This window comes from Lampetra fluviatilis, chromosome 22 (assembly GCF_964198595.1).
Source record: "Lampetra fluviatilis chromosome 22, kcLamFluv1.1, whole genome shotgun sequence".
Classification (NCBI taxonomy): domain Eukaryota; kingdom Metazoa; phylum Chordata; class Hyperoartia; order Petromyzontiformes; family Petromyzontidae; genus Lampetra; species Lampetra fluviatilis.
In genome coordinates, this window is record NC_136296.1 from 13,565,844 (window position 1) to 13,584,839 (window position 18,996).

The following is an 18,996-nucleotide window of genomic DNA, read 5'->3' on the forward strand; positions in this document are numbered from 1 at the left end:
GAGGGGATTCACGTGGAGGCCTCGTGTTGTCTGGGTGAGGTAAGGGTGAGGTAAGGGTCAGGTCTCGATGGGGCCTCTTGCTGTTTGAGTGATATACCGGTGAGGCACTGGCGAGGAGACCCCGCGTCCTCTGCTCTGATCGTTGGTGTCGTCGGTGCCGTCGCTGTCATCGTTGCGAGGTCACGTTTGTGGTAACGGGGGTCGCCGTCTATGTCCGTGGATGTGTGTGTGTTTACATGTGTGTACGTGCATGTGTGTGTGTGTACATGTGGTACGTGCATGTGTACGTCCGTCTACGTGTGTATAGTTAGTGCAACGGTTGTCGCTCTGCAGTTCGAACCCGGCAACCCGAGTGTGACCATTATCTAAACCGGTCCTGGGCCTCCCTTAGGTCGACTCAACCTCAAAGTGGTTCCTGGTGTGGTGCGTAAACATCAACATTGAGTTGGCCAGGTGTGGTGCTGACCACCCACCCCCTCGTGTGCCGTGCCGGTCTTCGTAGGTGCTCGCTAACAGCACTTGCCCTAACGGTGCGTTAGAGGCTATGCGGGGGGTGTTTGTATTTATACTGCTCGTCTTTACCTGCGTGCGTCTGTGTATTTATACCAAGACTGCCATAGGCCCTGCCCCCCCCTCTATCGCTAGCCCCACCCACTGCCCAGGCCACGCCCACTCCTCTTCTGACCACGCCCACTCCTCTTCTGACCACGCCCACCACTCAGGGAGCTCGGCCCATTGGCTGCTTCACGAGTCGGGCAAATGCGGTCCTGGCCACACCTGGAGGTTTGGTAGCTATAATCTCTCTACCTGTGTGTGTGTGTCCGTGTTTCTTAGGTGCTTACTGAAAGCACTTGTCGCAATAGTCTATGCGCGTGTCTGTGTGTGTCTCACTTTATAGGCGTGAGCAGCAGTCAAGAGGCTCGGAGAATGTGAAGGTCAGAGTGAGCTGCTGAGCGTGAGTGTGTCAGATGAGTGTCGGGGTGAGTGTGTCAGGTGAATGTCGGGGTGAGTGTGTCAGGTGAGTGTGTCAGATGAGTGTCGGGGTGAGTGTGTCAAGTGAGTGTGTCAGGTGAGTGTCGGGGTGAGTGTGTCAAGTGAGTGTCGGGGTGAGTGTGTCAGGTGAGTGTCGGGGTGAGTGTGTCAAGTGAGTGTGTCAAGTGAGTGTCGGGGTGAGTGTGTCAGATGAGTGTCGGGGTGAGTGTGTCAGGTGAGTGTCGGGGTGAGTGTGTCAGGTGAATGTCGGGGTGAGTGTGTCAGGTGAGTGTGTCAGATGAGTGTCGGGGTGAGTGTGTCAAGTGAGTGTGTCAGGTGAGTGTCGGGGTGAGTGTGTCAAGTGAGTGTCGGGGTGAGTGTGTCAGGTGAGTGTCGGGGTGAGTGTGTCAAGTGAGTGTGTCAAGTGAGTGTCGGGGTGAGTGTGTCAGATGAGTGTCGGGGTGAGTGTGTCAAGTGAGTGTCGGGGTGAGTGTGTCAGGTGAGTGTGTCAGGTGAGTGTCAGATGAGTGTCGGGGTGAGGGTGTCAGGTGAGTGTCGGGGTGAGTGTGTCAGGTGAGTGTCGGGGTGAGTGTGTCAAGTGAGTGTGTCAGGTGAGTGTCGGGGTGAGTGTGTCAAGTGAGTGTCGGGGTGAGTGTGTCAGGTGAGTGTGTCAGGTGAGTGTCGGGGTGAGTGTGTCAAGTGAGTGTCGGGGTGAGTGTGTCAGGTGAGTGTGTCAAGTGAGTGTCGGGGTGAGTGTGTCAGGTGAGTGTGTCAAGTGAGTGTCGGGGTGAGTGTGTCAAGTGAGTGTCGGGGTGAGTGTGTCAGGTGAGTGTTTCAGATGAGTGTCGGGGTGAGGGTGTCAGGTGAGTGTGTCAGGTGAGTGTTTCAGATGAGTGTCGGGGTGAGGGTGTCAGGTGAGGGTGTCAGGGTTTGTGCGTTACCACGAGGGTCAGGGTGTGTTCACCGCGGTGAGTGTGTGTCCATGTTCGAGTGAATGACGTGATGAGCGTATCAGAACGAGATTTGTGTCACGGCGAGTGTACGATGGTGAGTGTGTCAGGGTGAGTATTAGACTGAGCTCACCACCTTCACACTCACATTCCCAAGCCTCTTATACTGCTGCCCATGCATGTGTACATACGCTGTGTGTGCGCGTGTGTATATAGCTGTACATTTACACGTGCGCGCGCGCGTGCGTGCGGGCACAGTCTAATTATCTGGGTTCTCTCCTCCCCGCTAATTAGCCCGGCTCGTAACGAAGCGCGCCCGTCTGCGAGACGCGTGGACGTTAAATACCCCGTGGTGTTCGAGGCCGTGGGTCGGTATCCCGAGGGGGGTGGGGTGGTGGTTCGGGCGCATGGGGTGTGGGCCAGGAGGCGTCTGCTGCAGGGCCAGAGATGACAATCTCGCGACCGAACGACGTTAGTGACGGAAATCTTCATCAGCCAAAGCGCTGGTAACGTTGAGTCCGCGATGACCATGACGAGTGGACGGGAATCTTAGCGACTTTGACCACCGTCCAGCAGAGAGAGGGGGAGAGAGCCAAGCGCGACCGCCTGTGACAAGGGGGAGGAGCCAAGAGTCTTGAGCGCAGACACCGAGCGGGGGGGGGGGTCAATGGTCCAGCGGTAGTGTCCGGGATAGGGGCAGCTGCCATAGCAGCAGCAGCAATAGCAGCAGCAGGACATGGCTGGACTTGTAACCCAGAGGGCGCCGGTTAAATTCCATCTCCCGGCACGGCAATTGCAAACAACCGGTAAATGTTCTCAAATCCCTCGCTCCTCCTCGAGCAACCACAGTCGGCTGCGTGTGGTGGGATAAAGTCTGGCTACTGGCGGTGGGCAGTGTGTGTGTCGTGGTAACTGGCTGTATGCAGTGTGTTCCATGGTAACTGGCTGTTCGCGGATTGGCTAATACAGTGACATTGAGGAGGGCAAGATCCGTACGGTTGCACAATAAACACGTGATGACTGAGAGTGACTACATGGTCGACTGCTCTAGTCGATCGTGCGCATTTATCATGGAAATCCACCAAGTCAGAGCGATCTCCTGCAGCTTAAATGAGCACCGAGACATTGGTGTTAGTTATCCATTTACAGCCTTGAACCGGCGGTGGAAACTCCACATTCCCAAAGTGGGGGCGAGTTTATAAATGGGACAGATGAAAGACTGGGCTGAAATTCCACAGGTTGACATTGACTAGACTAAGACTGTGACTAAAATACAAGGTAAATGCTCCCGACATAAATACCGGTGTGGGGTGAGGAGATGCTCGTGTCTCTGTGGGCTCCACAATGGGTCTGGCCAGGCGGGTGGTCCCCCTCGTGGCTGTACTGCGTTATCCGTGCGCCGCGTCTGTCGCTGTGGAGTCCAGTTCACAACAATAAACCGTGTCGGTGACATATCCAGCCTCTGTGTCTCATCTGTTGGGGCGGTGGGGGACACATCCACGCCTCATCATAGGCCACCAGGCCTCACCATGGATCATCAGGAATTTCTCGGAACCACCAGGGAGTCATCAGGAAACTACCCGGGACTTAACGGATTCTCCAAGATGCCCGCGTCCATCTCAGCCGAACCGAACAGACGGCATCCACCTGTCGTGCTGACAACTCAAGTTTAGTTTGGTCACGGGGGGCGGCGTGGATTCGAGAGACCAGGGTGGTCTCGTTTGCGAGAGTGACCTCCTGGGTTACTGTCGTGTGTGGCTCGCTTAGGGCGCCCGTGCTGGGTTCGTGCAGAATCATCAACATCGACTGGCACCGATAGTCGTGCCCACCAGACGGGCATGGAGCCCTGACATAAGAAGACGTTCTCAAAGGAGATGCATGCAAATTGTCTGCAAGTCGTAAATTGTTGGAACCTCTAGGCGAATGGATTGAACTGAACAAATTATACACGGACAATACCAACGAGAGAACAAAGAGGCAGCAGAACGAGATAATTATACAAGCGATACTTATATATACTTATACAAGCGATACTTAGACAACGTGGCAGACGTTACTAACGAAGCGTACAATACCAACGAGACAACACAAACCAGACAGACAATTGTTGATTATTCAACTTACTTTTGACCCCACACTGACCAGAGGCGTATATTGTTGGACTGCGCATGGATTGTTCCCTATTACCCCGTGTGTGACCCCGTGTGTGACCCCGTGTGTGACCCCGTGTGTGACCCCGTGTGTGACCCCGTGTGTGACCCCGTGTGTGACCCCGTGTGTGACCCCGTGTGTTACAGTGGCTTGCACCGCCGCGTACAGGTGTGGTTGCCGCCTCTGAGGTACAAAACAACCGGGACATGGGTAGAATATATAACAGCAGTGGAATTGCTGAAAGCCACGTGTGAAGGCATTGCACCGAGTGGTCAGCACCGCATTGCAGCCGGCGCAGTTCGGAGGCTGGTCCAAGCTACGTCCATTTTGCCTTATTTCATCTTTTTGTTTTTGTTAAAAATAAACCCGCGCATGTCATTGCTTGGGTTTGGAGATCGACGAGGGCCTAATTCGCTCTCCCTTCCCTGGGAGGTGGAGCTGAGGGGCCCGAATATCAAGCCCCGGTATCGTCGCCCCGACCCCCCGCTGCGCCGTGGGTCACAGGGTCACCTGGAACGAGCTGCAGCAGCAGCAGCATCTGGAGCTCGTTAGAGGCGCGGGCTGTGTGCGTGGGTGGCCTCGCGCCCCCTGAGCCTTCACCCGGTAAGGGCCTTCGCATGACCTTCACCTGGCAATGGTCCTTCTAGGACCTTCACCAGTCGTGTCTGCATGCCGTGCCCTGCACTCCAGACCGTGCTGCTTCAGCAGTGGCACGCAAGGTTCGCTTTTACATTCACATCAAGTAAAGTATCCCCCGTGTAGCCCACAGAGGCAAGTGTTCTTAGCGAGCACCTACGATGATGGGCACGGCGTACGAGGGCTGCTGATACATACACACCGCACCTCCAAGTGCTGCTGTTAGCGAGCACCTATGAAGGCCGGAACGGTACACGAGGGGGGGTGCGTGGCCAGCACCACGCACAGCCGCCTTTGTATTTACACACCACACCGGTTTAGTCATCACTGATGATGGCCGTCAGCGGGAATCGAACTCGGGTCTCACACACACCCCTACAGCACACGATCTTGTATTCAAACACATAAACAATCTCGTACACATTCACGCACACATTCACGCACACATTCACGCACACATTCACGCACACAAAGAGGACATTCACTACGAGCACGTGGACACAGTCACTGACACTCACTCCCTGATTACGCCTGACTCGCAGCCACACACACACACACAGACACACAGACACACACACACAGACACACACACAGACACACACACACAGACACACACACACACAGACACACACACACACAGACACACAACAACAACCGCCATTCGCCACTAAGTGGCGGTGACGTCACCACGACGCTTGTGCCAGGCCATGTGCACCCTGAGGCCACGTGAAGTGTCGAACGCCCGCTGGCAGGAGGTCACGGGGCAGACCCAGGTGCCACGGGTCGACTGACCGAGATGACCGAGATGACTGGCTGATCCACCACCTGTGCCCCCTACTGTGCCAACTTGCTGTGCTTTAGCCACCCGGCGCTCCGCTCGTTGTTGTGAGCGTCGCTCCTCCGCCCTCCGTTGTTGTTGGAGGGCGACTGCCTCCAACTGCCCAGTAGCGTCCTTCACGAGCCTCCTCCACTGAGGCCGATCTTGACACCGCTGGTACCAGTCATCGGCAAGTCCACTCAGCTCCACGTCCTCCTGTACCACATCACTCCATCTCTTCTCTAGCCCGTGCCGCGCCCGTTTAGCCCCCTCGATCCGGCCGACACACACAGACACAAACACACACAGACACACACATGCACACACAGACACACACACAAAGACACACACACAGACACACACACACAGACACACACACAGACACAAACACACACAAACACACACAGACACAAACACACACAGACACACACAGACACACACACACACAGACACACACACAGACACAAACACACACCGACACACACAGACACACACACACACACAGACACACACACTGACACACACACACACAGACACACACACACAGACAGACACACACAGACACACAGACACACACACACAGACACACACACAGACACAAACACACACAGACACACACACAGACACACACACACAGACACAGACACACACACAGACACACACACACACACAGACACACACACAGACACACACACATACACACACACAGACACACACAGACACACACACAGACACACACACAGACACACACACACAGACACACACAGACACACACACAGACACACACACACACCGACTCACGAACAGCACCGCTACGGTACACGAGCTAGTGCGTGGCAGGCCTGCGCCAGCCTCACGTTGACACATTGCACAAGGTACTCATTTCAGCCTGAGTCGACCTTAGAGAGGCCCAGGACCGGTTTAAGATATTCGTTACTTGGTGTAGTGACCATAAGCGGAAATTGAACTCGGGTCGCCGGGTTCGTAGCGCAGCGCGCCTATCACTGCACTGTAATCTGTTCCGTTTGTCCGTTATTCCGTCAATTACATTATAGGAGCCTTTCAGAAGACCCGAATCTAAAAGTGATAGAAAGTTGACCCCCCCCCCTCCCTAGATGTGGATGTGGGGGTAAGAAGTTGATCCAACAAGTTTACAACATTGTCCACCGCCACCAAATTTGATTTGATTTTGTAGGCATATATACCTACACACTCTACATGCAGTATATACTTACACACCCTACATGCAATAGAGTCAGGAGTATCTGCACACATTGTGGGGGGAGAGGACATCAGTGGGGGCGAGGCGCCGAGAAGCTCTCCGCACGATAAAATCGCTCACGCGATGACAACTCCGAGATGCGGGCCGGGGCGGTGGTCTCCGCTAATTTCCAGAGGGGGTGGGGGGGGGCACTTTCACCGATAAAACGACATCAGTGTGAGGGCCGCCACACTTTTGAAACCATTGGCGCTTGACAGCAGCGCGACGATGATGATGACGGTGGGGGGTGTTTCCACATCTGCTTTGTATTGTCGAGGGCCGCACGTCAGGGCCTCACTGAAGGCCGTCAGGGCCTCACTGAAGGCCGTCAGGGCCCCACTGAAGGCCGTCAGGGCCCCACTGAAGGTCGTCAGGGCCTCACTGAAGGCCGTCAGGGCCCCACTGAAGGCCGTCAGGGCCCCACTGAAGACCATCAGGGGCCCCACTGAAGGCCGTCAGGGCCTCACTGAAGGCCGTCAGGGCCTCACTGAAGGCCGTCAGGGCCCCACTGAAGGCCGTCAGGGCCCCACTGAAGGCCGTCAGGGCCCCACTGAAGGTCGTCAGGGCCCCACTGAAGGCCGTCAGGGCCCCACTGAAGACCATCAAGGGCCCCACTGAAGGCTGTCAGGGCCTCACTGAAGGCCGTCAGGGCCTCACTGAAGGCCGTCAGGGCCTCACTGAAGGCCGTCAGGGCCCCACTGAAGGCCGTCAGGGCCTCACTGAAGGCCGGCAGGGCCTCACTGAAGGCCGTCAGGGCCCCACTGAAGGACGTCAGGGCCCCACTGAAGGCCGTCAGGGACCCACTGAAGGCCATCAGGGCCTCACTGAAGGCCTCTACAGTCTGTTAAGGCTACACGGGGGATCTTTGTCTTCGCGTGTGAGTGTGCGAGGCATCGTGCGTGTGTGCGAGTGCTCCCGGGTGGGGCAGTGAGGAGGAGGCGCGTCTGGGTCGCCGGGCCCTGCACAGCAGCTCCCTGTCGTTATTAGGCGGTGCAATTAGCGTCGCCTTGCCTAATTACACTAATGGGTAACAGCCGCGTGCCCCCCCTCACCTCGAACTCCCCCCCCAACCACCGTGATGAATGAACAGATTCGCTTCAGCCTAGCTCAATGAGCCCGCGACGTCACCGAGGAACAGGTGAGACGTGGGGCAGTGATGATGGTGTTGATCGTAGTGGTGGGGCGCGGTAGTGTAGCGGTTAGCGCGCTGCGCTACAAACCCGCCTACCCGAGGTCGATTCCCGCTCATCGGTGCTCGCTAATAGCCTTTGGCCCTACAGTCGATGGCGGTGGCGGTGGCGATAGTAGTTGATGATGGTGGTGGTCTCCTGCTCCCTTCTCCGATCTCCATTCCTCAAGGCCGGTGGCTTAGCAGTGGAGCGAGCGGCTCGTCAGCAGAAGGTTGCGAGTTCCAATCCTGGTTGGAGGTTGACTCAGCCCATCATCCCTCTGAAGGGGCGATACAATTAGTAACACTTTGTGGGGAATATCAACAGTTTTTGTCCTGTGGATAGCCTCATCCCTGCCATAAGAATATGGAATTTCCATAACTGGCTCAGGACTGTAACAAAGAGATGAGCACTAATGCCTCAATGCATTTGGTTTTATCCGTAAACACAACACGTGTAGCAGCATTGATAACAGAAACGAATAAGTAAAAAAAATATGTGCACTGCAAATAGACTAAAATAAATCATTGTAACAACTATCATAAACACTGAGCTGTGCATAAACAAAAACACCAATAATAATATCAATAGATATGCGGAGGGGAGGGGATACAAGGGGTGAGAGATGGGGGCGAGGGATGGGGGCGAGGGATGGGGTCGAGGAGGTTTTCGGGGGAGAAGAGAAGAGATGAGAAGAGATGGGGAGGTGAGGAGTCTGTAGGTGAGGAGGCCCGTGGTGGGGGTGAGAGCACCTGGTGAGTGGAGATTGTTTTCCCCTGCGATCAAATCGCCCGCGATTCGCCCGGGGACCCAGCCTGGCGGAGCCGCACGGCTCGTGGTGGGGGGCTGTTGGGGGGCTGCTGGGGGGCTGTTGGGGGGCTGTTGAGGGCTGCTGGGGGGCTGTTGGGGGGCTGCTGGTGGCTGCTGGGGCCACCAACGGGGGGTTATGTGGGAGACCTTCGCCGTTGTGCTGCACGATGCTGACCCGGCTATGATCCTCGCCTTCAAGCAGTGCCGCCCAGCGCGGTGAAGTATGGTCAAATATAAACATCACGACCCCGCACGGCGTGGGAAGCCCCCCCCCATCCAGCAGTGGAGACTGACACGAGGATCTGCTCGTGTTCACAGAGACCTGGCTAGAGTCCCCTCGCTACTCTCGCCATGGCCCCTTCCTGAGCACGGTCCCTCCCGTCTGTGGGGTCGTGGCATCGAGAACGCCGCTCCCTCGCAATTTCAGCCTCCCGGGTCTCCCCGGGACCCTCCTCCCAGATCTCCCCACGGCACGAGCGGCGCAGGTGAGGTGCAGGTGAGGTGCAGGTGAGGCGCAGGTGAGGTGCAGGTGAGGTGCAGATGAGGGGAGTAAGAGGGGAGGAAGAGGGGAGGAAGAGGGGTACACGGTAGAGGTGAGGGCGAGGGTGAGAATGGGCGAGGAGAGAGGAGCCGAGGGTAATGGAGAGGTGTGGTGCGATAGCGGTGAGGTGTGGTGAGCGGAAGAGAGGTGAGGGAAGCAGTGGTGAGGAGATGTCGGGGTTGTTAAGGGGGAGGGGGCGTGGTGAGAGGGGGGAAGGGAGGGGGGTGAGAAGGGAGGGGGAGGGGGCGCGAGGTTCGCTACTCGGAGCCCCCGCGCGGGTCCCCCCCTCTCCCTCCCCCCCTCCCCGTCTAGACGCGGGGTTTCCTCCCGAGCCCCCCGCGCTCCACTCGGGCCCAGGAATGCGGAGCGCGCGGCCAAGGGCGGCACGGGGCTGGGGGTGCGCTCACCATCACTCACCACTACCTCACCACTACCTCACCACTACCTCACCACTCACCACTACCTCACCACTACCTCACCACTCACCACTACCTCACCATCACTCACCACTACCTCACCACTACCTCACCACTACCTCACCACTCACTACTACCTCACCACTACCTCACCACTCACCACTACCTCACCACTACCTCACCACTACCTCACCACTCACCACTACCTCACCACTACCTCACCAACACTCACTACTACCTCACCACTCACCACTACCTCACCACTACCTCACCATCACTCATCACTACCTCACCACTCACCACTACCTCACCACTACCTCATCACTCACCACTACCTCACCACTACCTCACCACTCACCACTACCTCACCACTACCTCACCACTACCTCACCACTCACCACTACCTCACCACTACCTCACCAACACTCACTACTACCTCACCACTCACCACTACCTCACCACTACCTCACCATCACTCACCACTACCTCACCACTCACCACTACCTCATCACTACCTCATCACTCACCACTACCTCACCACTACCTCACCACTCACCACTACCTCACCACTACCTCACCACTACCTCACCACTCACCACTACCTCACCAACACTCACTACTACCTCACCACTCACCACTACCTCACCACTACCTCACCATCACTCACCACTACCTCACCACTACCTCATCACTCACCACTACCTCACCACTACCTCACCAACACTCACTACTACCTCACCACTCACCACTACCTCACCACTACCTCACCGTCACTCACCACTACCTCACCACTACCTCATCACTCACCACTACCTCACCACTCACCACTACCTCACCACTACCTCACCACTCACCACTACCTCACCACTCACCACTACCTCACCACTACCTCACCATCACTCACCACTACCTCACCACTCACCACTACATCACCACTACCTCACCACTCACCACTACCTCACCACTCACCACTACCTCACCACTACCTCACCAACACTCACCACTACCTCACCACTTACCACTACCTCACCACTACCTCACCACTACCTCACCAACACTCACCACTACCTCACCACTCACCACTACCTCACCACTACCTCACCAACACTCACCACTACCTCACCACTCACCACTACCTCACCACTCACCACTACCTCACCAACACTCACCACTACCTCACCACCAGTTCACCAACACTCACCACTACCTCACCAACACTCACCACTACCTCACCACTCACCACTACCTCACCACTCACCACTACCTCACCACCAGCTCACCATCACTCACCACTACCTCACCACTCACCACTACCTCACCACTCACCACTACCTCACAAACACTCACCATTACCTCACCACGACCTCACCAACACTCACCACTATACACCAGAATACACACCACAACTCTACGTAACCACCGCACTCCACACCCCTCGCATCACACACCCCGCTACCGTCCTGCACGCACCTCATGCACCTCACGCACCTCGTGCCCCCTCCAGCTACAGATCCCCATTGGGATCCCCCGGTTCCCCTTGAGGTTCCACGGTGCTCATCCGCTCACTCAGCACTCACCCACTTGCTCACCCACTCACTGGTACACTCACTCGAGATCCCCCAGCGCCCTACGCCTGTCGTGGCGGTCTTAGCACGAGATCCGCTCACCCCCCCCCATCCCTCACATATCCTCACCCCCACTCCCTTCCCCCCCTCTAAACTCACCCCCTTTCCTCACCTCATTGCCCCCCCCCATCCCTCACCTCCCCTCACCCCCTCCCCTGGGCTTCCTCGAGACCAGATGTTTCCAGAGGCCGCGTCCCCCACCCCCGCCTCTCGCCCCCTCCCCCCTCGTTTCCATTTCGCTCCGATAACAAAAGCTCCTGTGTGTGTGCGGGCCCACGTGCGGCTGGGACGCAGAGCCCCCCCCGCCCTCGCACCCCCAGACTCCACTCCTTTGTGGACACCAAACTCCACTCCTAGGACCCCCAAACTCCACTCCCCCCAAACTCCACTCCTCGGACCCCCAAACTCCACTCCTTGGACCCCCAAACTCCACTCCCCCCAAACTCCACTCCTAGGACCCCCAAACTGCACTCCTAGGACCCCCAAACTCCACTCCTAGAACCCCCAAACTCCACTCCTCGGACCCCCAAACTCCACTCCCCCCAAACTCCACTCCTAGCACCCCCAAACTGCACTCCTAGGACCCCCAAACTCCACTCCTTGGACCCCCAAACTCCACTCCTAGGACCCCCAAACTCCACTCCTTGGACCCCCAAACTCCACTCCTAGGACCCCCAAACTCCACTCCTCGGACCCCCAAACTCCACTCCTTGGACCCCCAAACTCCACTCCTAGGACTCCCAAACTCCACTCCTTGGACCCCCAAACTCCACTCCTTGGACCCCCAAACTCCACTCCTAGGACCCCCAAACTCCACTCCTTGGACCCCCAAACTCCACTCCTAGGACCCCCAAACTCCACTCCTAGGACCCCCAAACTCCACTCCTAGGACCCCCAAACTCCACTCCTAGGACCCCCAAACTGCACTCCTCGAACCCCCAAACTCCACTCCTGGGACCCCCAAACTCCACTCCTAGGACCCCCAAACTCCACTCCTCGAACCCCCAAACTCTACTCCTCGGACCCCCAAACTCCACTCCTAGGACCCCCAAACTCTACTCCTAAAACCCCCAAACTCCACTCCTTGGACCCCCAAACTCCACTCCTAGGACCCCCAAACTCCACTCCTAGGACCCCCAAACTCCACTGCTAGGACCCCCAAACTCCACTCCTTGAACCCCCAAACTCCACTCCTAGGACCCCCAAACTCCACTCCTTGGACCCCCAAACTCCACTCCTAGGACCCCCAAACTCCACTCCTCGGACCCCCAAACTCCACTCCTAGGACCCCCAAACTCCACTCCTTGGACCCCCAAACTCCACTCCTAGGACCCCCAAACTCTACTCCTCGGACCCCCAAACTCCACTCCTAGGACCCCCAAACTCCACTCCTTGGACCCCCAAACTCCACTCCTAGGACCCCCAAACTCCACTCCTCGGACCCCCAAACTCCACTCCTAGGACCCCCAAACTCCACTCCTAGGACCCCCAAACTCCACTCCTCGGACCCCCAAACTCCACTCCTAAAACCCCCAAACTCCACTCCTTGGACCCCCAAACTCCACTCCTAGGACCCCCAAACTCCACTCCTAGGACCCCCAAACTCCACTCCTAGGACCCCCAAACTCCACTCCTTGGACCCCCAAACTCCACTCCTAGGACCCCCAAACTCCACTCCTAGGACCCCCAAACTCCACTCCTCGGACCCCCAAACTCCACTCCTCGGACCCCCAAACTCCACTCCTCGGACCCCCAAACTCCACTCCTAGGACCCCCAAACTCCACTCCTAGGACCCCCAAACTCCACTCCTCGGACCCCCAAACTCCACTCCTAGAACCCCCAAACTCCACTCCTAGGACCCCCAAACTCCACTCCTAGAACCCCCAAACTCCACTCCTAGGACCCCCAAACTCCACTCCTAGAACCCCCAAACTCCACTCCTAGGACCCCCAAACTCCACTCCTAGGACCCCCAAACTCCACTCCTAGGACCCCCAAACTCCACTCCTAGGACCCCAAAACCCTCTCATCGGACCCCGTTCGGACCTCTGATCCCCGTCCATATTTGGGTTTCTGGATCCCGCACTTGGACACCACACGCAGAAGCTGGATCCCAGACGCCACAGCGAAGCCCTGGCCACATTCAGCCCCCTCAGTGAGGTGTCAATTCAAAACTGAGTGAGGAGGTGAGTGAGATCGTGAGTAGATGGGTGAGTGAATGGGCGAGGTGTGGGGTGAGTAGATGCGTGGGTGTGTTAGTAGGTGAGTGGGTGAGTAGTGGGTGACTTAGTGGGTGAGTTGAAATATTCTGAGGAAGACTGGAGCTGCGCCAAGCGGTCTCCTGGCACAGGCGCTGGCTCGGTCGCCCTCTCCATCCTCCTCGTTGACTTCCTCTTCTCCATCCTCCTCTTCATACCCCTCTATCCTCTACATCCTCTTCATCCTCATCTCCATCCTTCCCTTCATCATCAAGGTGAGGGATTGGGGCGAAGAGAGGGGGTTACGTCGTCCTTGTGTAATGGTAGACGTCGGCTCGATTGGCAGAGAGGTGACGAGTTATGAGAATGAGTGATGAGGAGGAGTGAGGCGGTAGAGGATGAGCGTTGAAATTCAGTGAATTGAAGCGATGGAGACCGCCTTAAAAAAAGAAGATATGGATAAGGATGTTGTGATCTGCGATAAAGGAGGAGTGAGAATAAGTGATGAAGATTGGTGATGAAGTGGACGATGAGCGATGAGGGGGGGGGGTGAGAAGGAGGAAGAGGGGGGAGGGCGAGGAGGAGTCGCCGCTTTATGTCTGGGTCACGCGAGGAGCTTCCGCTCGCGGAGCGAGAGTCATGGGGGGCCTTACCCGGGGGGCTGGAGGAGGGGGGGTATGTGGCCTGTGTGTGCGTTTATGTGCGTAGTGTGCGTGTGGCAGGAGTATTTGAGGAGTGTCTGTGTATGTGAGGAGTGTGTGTGTGAGGAAGTGCGTGTGGCCTGTGTATGTGTTTGGTGTGTGTGTGAGCAGTGTGTGTATGTGTGGCATGCAGGAGTGTGTGAGGTGTGAGTGTGTGAGGTGTGTGTGAGGTGTGTGTGAGGAGTGTGTGAGGTGTGTGTGTGTGAGGTGTATGTGAGGTGTGTGTGAGGTGTGTGTGTGTGAGCAGTGTGTGTACGTGTGGCATGCAGGAGTGTGTGTGTGAGGTGTGTGTGTGTGAGATGTGTGTGTGTGAGGTGTATGTGTGTGTGGTGTGTGTGAGGTGTGTGTGTGAGGTGTGTGTGTGTGAGCAGTGTGTGTACGTGTGGCATGCAGGAGTGTGTGAGGTGTGTGGGTGGTGTGTGTGAGGTGTGTGTGTGTGGTGTGTGTGTGTGGTGTGTGTGAGGTGTGTGTGTGAGGTGTGTGTGTGTGGTGTGTGTGAGGTGTGTGTGTGTGAGGTGTGTGTGAGGTGTGTATGAGGTGTGTGTGAGGTGTATGTGTGTGTGGTGTGTGTGAGGTGTGTGTGTGAGGTGTGTGTGTGTGAGCAGTGTGTGTACGTGTGGCATGCAGGAGTGTGTGTGTGAGGTGTGAGTGTGTGAGGTGTGTGTGAGGTGTGTGTGAAGTGGGTGTGAGAAGTGTGTGAGGTGTGTGTGTGTGAGGTGTGTGTGAGGTGTGTGTGAGCAGTGTGTGTACGTGTGGCATGCAGGAGTGTGTGTGTGAGGGGTGTGTGTGTGAGATGTGTGTGTGTGAGGTGTATGTATGTGAGGTGTGTGTGAGGTGTGTGTGTGTGAGGTGTATGTGTGGTGTGTGTGAGGTGTGTGTGAGATGTGTATGTGGCCTGTGTATGGAAGAGACTCGTTAAGGACGCTACTGGGCAGTTGGAGGCAGTCGCCCTCCAACAACAATGGAGGGCAGAGGAGCGACGCTCACAACAACAAGCGGAGTGCCGGGCCGATAAAATACAGCAAGTTGGCAGAGGAGGGGCACAGCTTTGCATCTGCCAGTCATCTCAGTCAGTCAACCCATGGCACCTGGGTCTCAATTTTATTAGAAGAATTTTGTTGCACTTATTGGTGACCTGGTTTAGACCGGCCCGCCTCTGTTGGGTTCGTGCTATATTTGCCGAATGAGCTGTGCCATGCAAGGGCTTTCAGTGCGCGTCACGGCCAGAATAGATTATGACCGATGGTCAAGCATAGCGACGGAGTGGCAGTCAATGGATGGAAAGTTTCCAAGTTGAACGTCCATCGGGGAGATGGAGCGATGGAATCAGCTCGTGTGCGAGTGCTAGATGGATTATCGCATGGAAGGACCGTTGCGACAGGGTCGGTGGCTTGGGGGAGGCCTTCATCCAGCAGTGGCTTGACCAGGGCCAGAGCCAGTGATGAGTGGCGACAATTAGACGTCATCACGCGAGTGGTTTGCTTCATCGCCGCTGTGCGAGCGGCTCCTTGCACGTGTCAGACTGCGGCTATGCCGCTCATCCTGGCATCCTCCAGCTTGTGCGGTTGAGTAACGTTAAGGCGGTCTCCATTCGACCTGGGAGGGCAGCAAAGCATTACACACAAGACAAACGCAAATGTCATCAATTGCAATGTGTATGGGGAGACACATCGCGATAATCGTCGTATCGTTCGACATCGTACCGTCCGTCGAAATGCCGATACGCCCTCGTGTGCACACGTTGCTGGCCGCTGAGTCAGCGGAGAGGTATGCGCAGGTAGGCGCAGGTGTGTGCAGCTTCCAGGGCGGGAGCAGGCGGGCGTGTACACGTACGTGTACGCAGGCGTGCAGACGCGTGGGGCATCACCAACACCATCATTACCATCACCACCACCATCATCATCACCACCCCCATCACCACCATCATCATAACCACCACCATCATCATCACCACCATCATCACCATTACCACCATCACCACCACCACCACCACCATCATCACCACCACCACCACCACCATCATCACCACCACCATTACCATCATCACCACCACCACCATCATCATCACCACCACCCCCATCATCACCACCATCATCACCATCATCATCACCACGACCACCATCATCATCACCACCACCATCATCACCACCACCCCCATCACCACCATCATCATCACCACCACCATCATCACCACCACCATCATCACCATTACCACCATCACCACCACCATCATCACCACCACCTCCATCACCACTATCATCACCACCACCATCACCACCACCACCACCACCATCATCACCATTACCACCACCAACATCATCATCACCACCACCCCCATCACCACCATCATCATCATCACCACCACCACCACCATCATCATCACCACCACCACCATCATCATCACCACCACCACCACCACCACCACCATCATCATCATCACCACCACCACCATCATCACCATCACCACCACCCCCATCATCACCACCACCATCATCACCGTCATCATCATCACCGTCATCATCACCACGACCACCATCATCATCACCATCACCACCACCACCACCATCATCATCACCACCACCACCACCATCATCATCATCATCATCACCACCACCACCATCATCATCACCATCACCACCACCCCCATCATCACCACCACCATCATCACCGTCATCATCATCACCGTCATCATCACCACGACCACCATCATCATCACCATCACCACCACCACCACCATCATCATCATCATCATCACCACCACCATCATCACCACCACCACCATCATCACCACCACCATCATTACCACCACCATCATCACCACCACCATCATCACCATCATAGGTCCTCAGTATAGCCTTTAACAAACTGTTATGGTAAGTGCTGTTAGTGAGCACCTATGAAGGCCGGAACGGCACACGAAGGGGTCGGTCGCCAACACCACGCCTGTCTCCCCAGGGGCGATGTTTACACACCGCACCAGGTACTCATTTGAGGCTGAGTCGACCAAGGAGAGGCCCAGGACCGGTTCAGATAATCGTCACTGATGATGGCCGAGAGCGGGAATCGAACTCGGGTCACCGGGTTCATAGGACAGCGCGCAAACCGCTGCACCACCGCGTACACGTGTGGCACCATCACCACCATCATCACCACCACCATCATCACCACCATCATCACCACCACCATCATCAATCACCATCATCATCAATCACCATCATCAATCACCATCATCTCCGCAATCCGTCACTCGTGGGTGCACACGTATTGTGTAGAGGCGTGTGCACACAGAGGTGTGTGTGTACAGGTGTGTGTGCGCACAGGTGTGTGTGCACACCGGTGTGTGTGCACACAGGTGTGTGTACAGGTCTGTGTGTGTGTATGTACAGGGGTGAGTACAGGTGTGTGTGTGTGTACAGGTGTGTGTGTGTACAGGTGTGTGTGTGTACAGGTGTGTGTGTGTACAGGTGTGTATGTGTGTGTACAGGTGTGTGCGCACAGGTGTGTGTGTGTACAGGTGTGTGTACAGGTGTGTGTGTGTACAGGTGTGTGTGTGCACACAGGTGTGTGTACAGGTCTGTGTGTGTGTATGTACAGGGGTGAGTACAGGTGTGTGTGTGTGTACAGGTCCGTGTGTGTATGTACAGGTGTGTGTGTGTATGTACAGGTGTGTGTGTACAGGTGTGTGTGTATGTACAGGTGTGTGTGTGTACAGGTGTGTGTGTGTATGTACAGGTGTGTGCGTGTGTGTGTGTGTACAGGTGTGTACAGGTGCGTGTGTGTGTGTGCGTGTCCCCGATGCCCCTGGGCCAGGTGTGTGTCCGCACGAGGACGCGCTGCCCCCGTGAGAGGGCGCGGTGGCCCCTCCCAGCCCCGCGGGGTGGCGGGGAGGGAACGGGCGGGGGAGCGAAGAGGACAGGGAGGGGGGAGGGGTTGAGGGCTTTCGATGAGAGGCGTCTCAACTCTCAGTTGACGCCTTCGTTAATAACAACACCGCGGTCTTTCAAAGAGAAAAAAAACGAGGCGACGCTTCGGGAAACGGCCCTTCTTCCTAGCACTGTACACATAGAGGCCGGTAGAGAGAGCCAGGGGATGATCAGAGTTGGAGACTGCACTTGTTTACACAAACGGGGCATGTTGTGTGGTGTGTACTGTGTGTACTGTGTGGTGTGACTGTGTGTACTGTGTGTACTGTGTGCACTGTGTGCACTATGTGTACTGTGTGTACTGTGTGTGGTGTGTGTACTGTGTGTACTGTGTGGTGTGTACTGTGTGTACTGTGTGGTGTGTACTGTATGTGGGGTGTGTATTGTGTGTACTGTGTGTGGTGTGTGTACTGTGTGTACTGTGTGGTGTGCATTGTGTGCACTATGTGTGGTGTGTATTGTGTGTACTGTGATCAACATTCCTGCTCTCATCTAGGACCGCGCCCGGGCGACTAAGCCCCCGATCTTGACGCGGCGAGTTGTGAGCGAGCTGAGTCGGTGCGTGAGGACGAGAAGTGAGTGATGGTGGTGGAGGGGTGTGCGAGGTGAGTGGTGGTGGAGGGGGGTGAGGTGAGTGGTGGTGGTGGGGGGTGTGAGGTGAGTGGTGGTGGAGGAGGGTGTGAGGTGAGTGGTGGTGGAGGGGGGTGAGTGGTGGTGGAGGGGGGTGTGAGGTGAGTGGTGGTGGAGGGGGGTGAGTGGTGGTGGAGGGGTGTGCGAGGCGAGTGGTGAGTAGCGAGGTGTTGGTCGGGGTGCGCGGCCTAGGCGT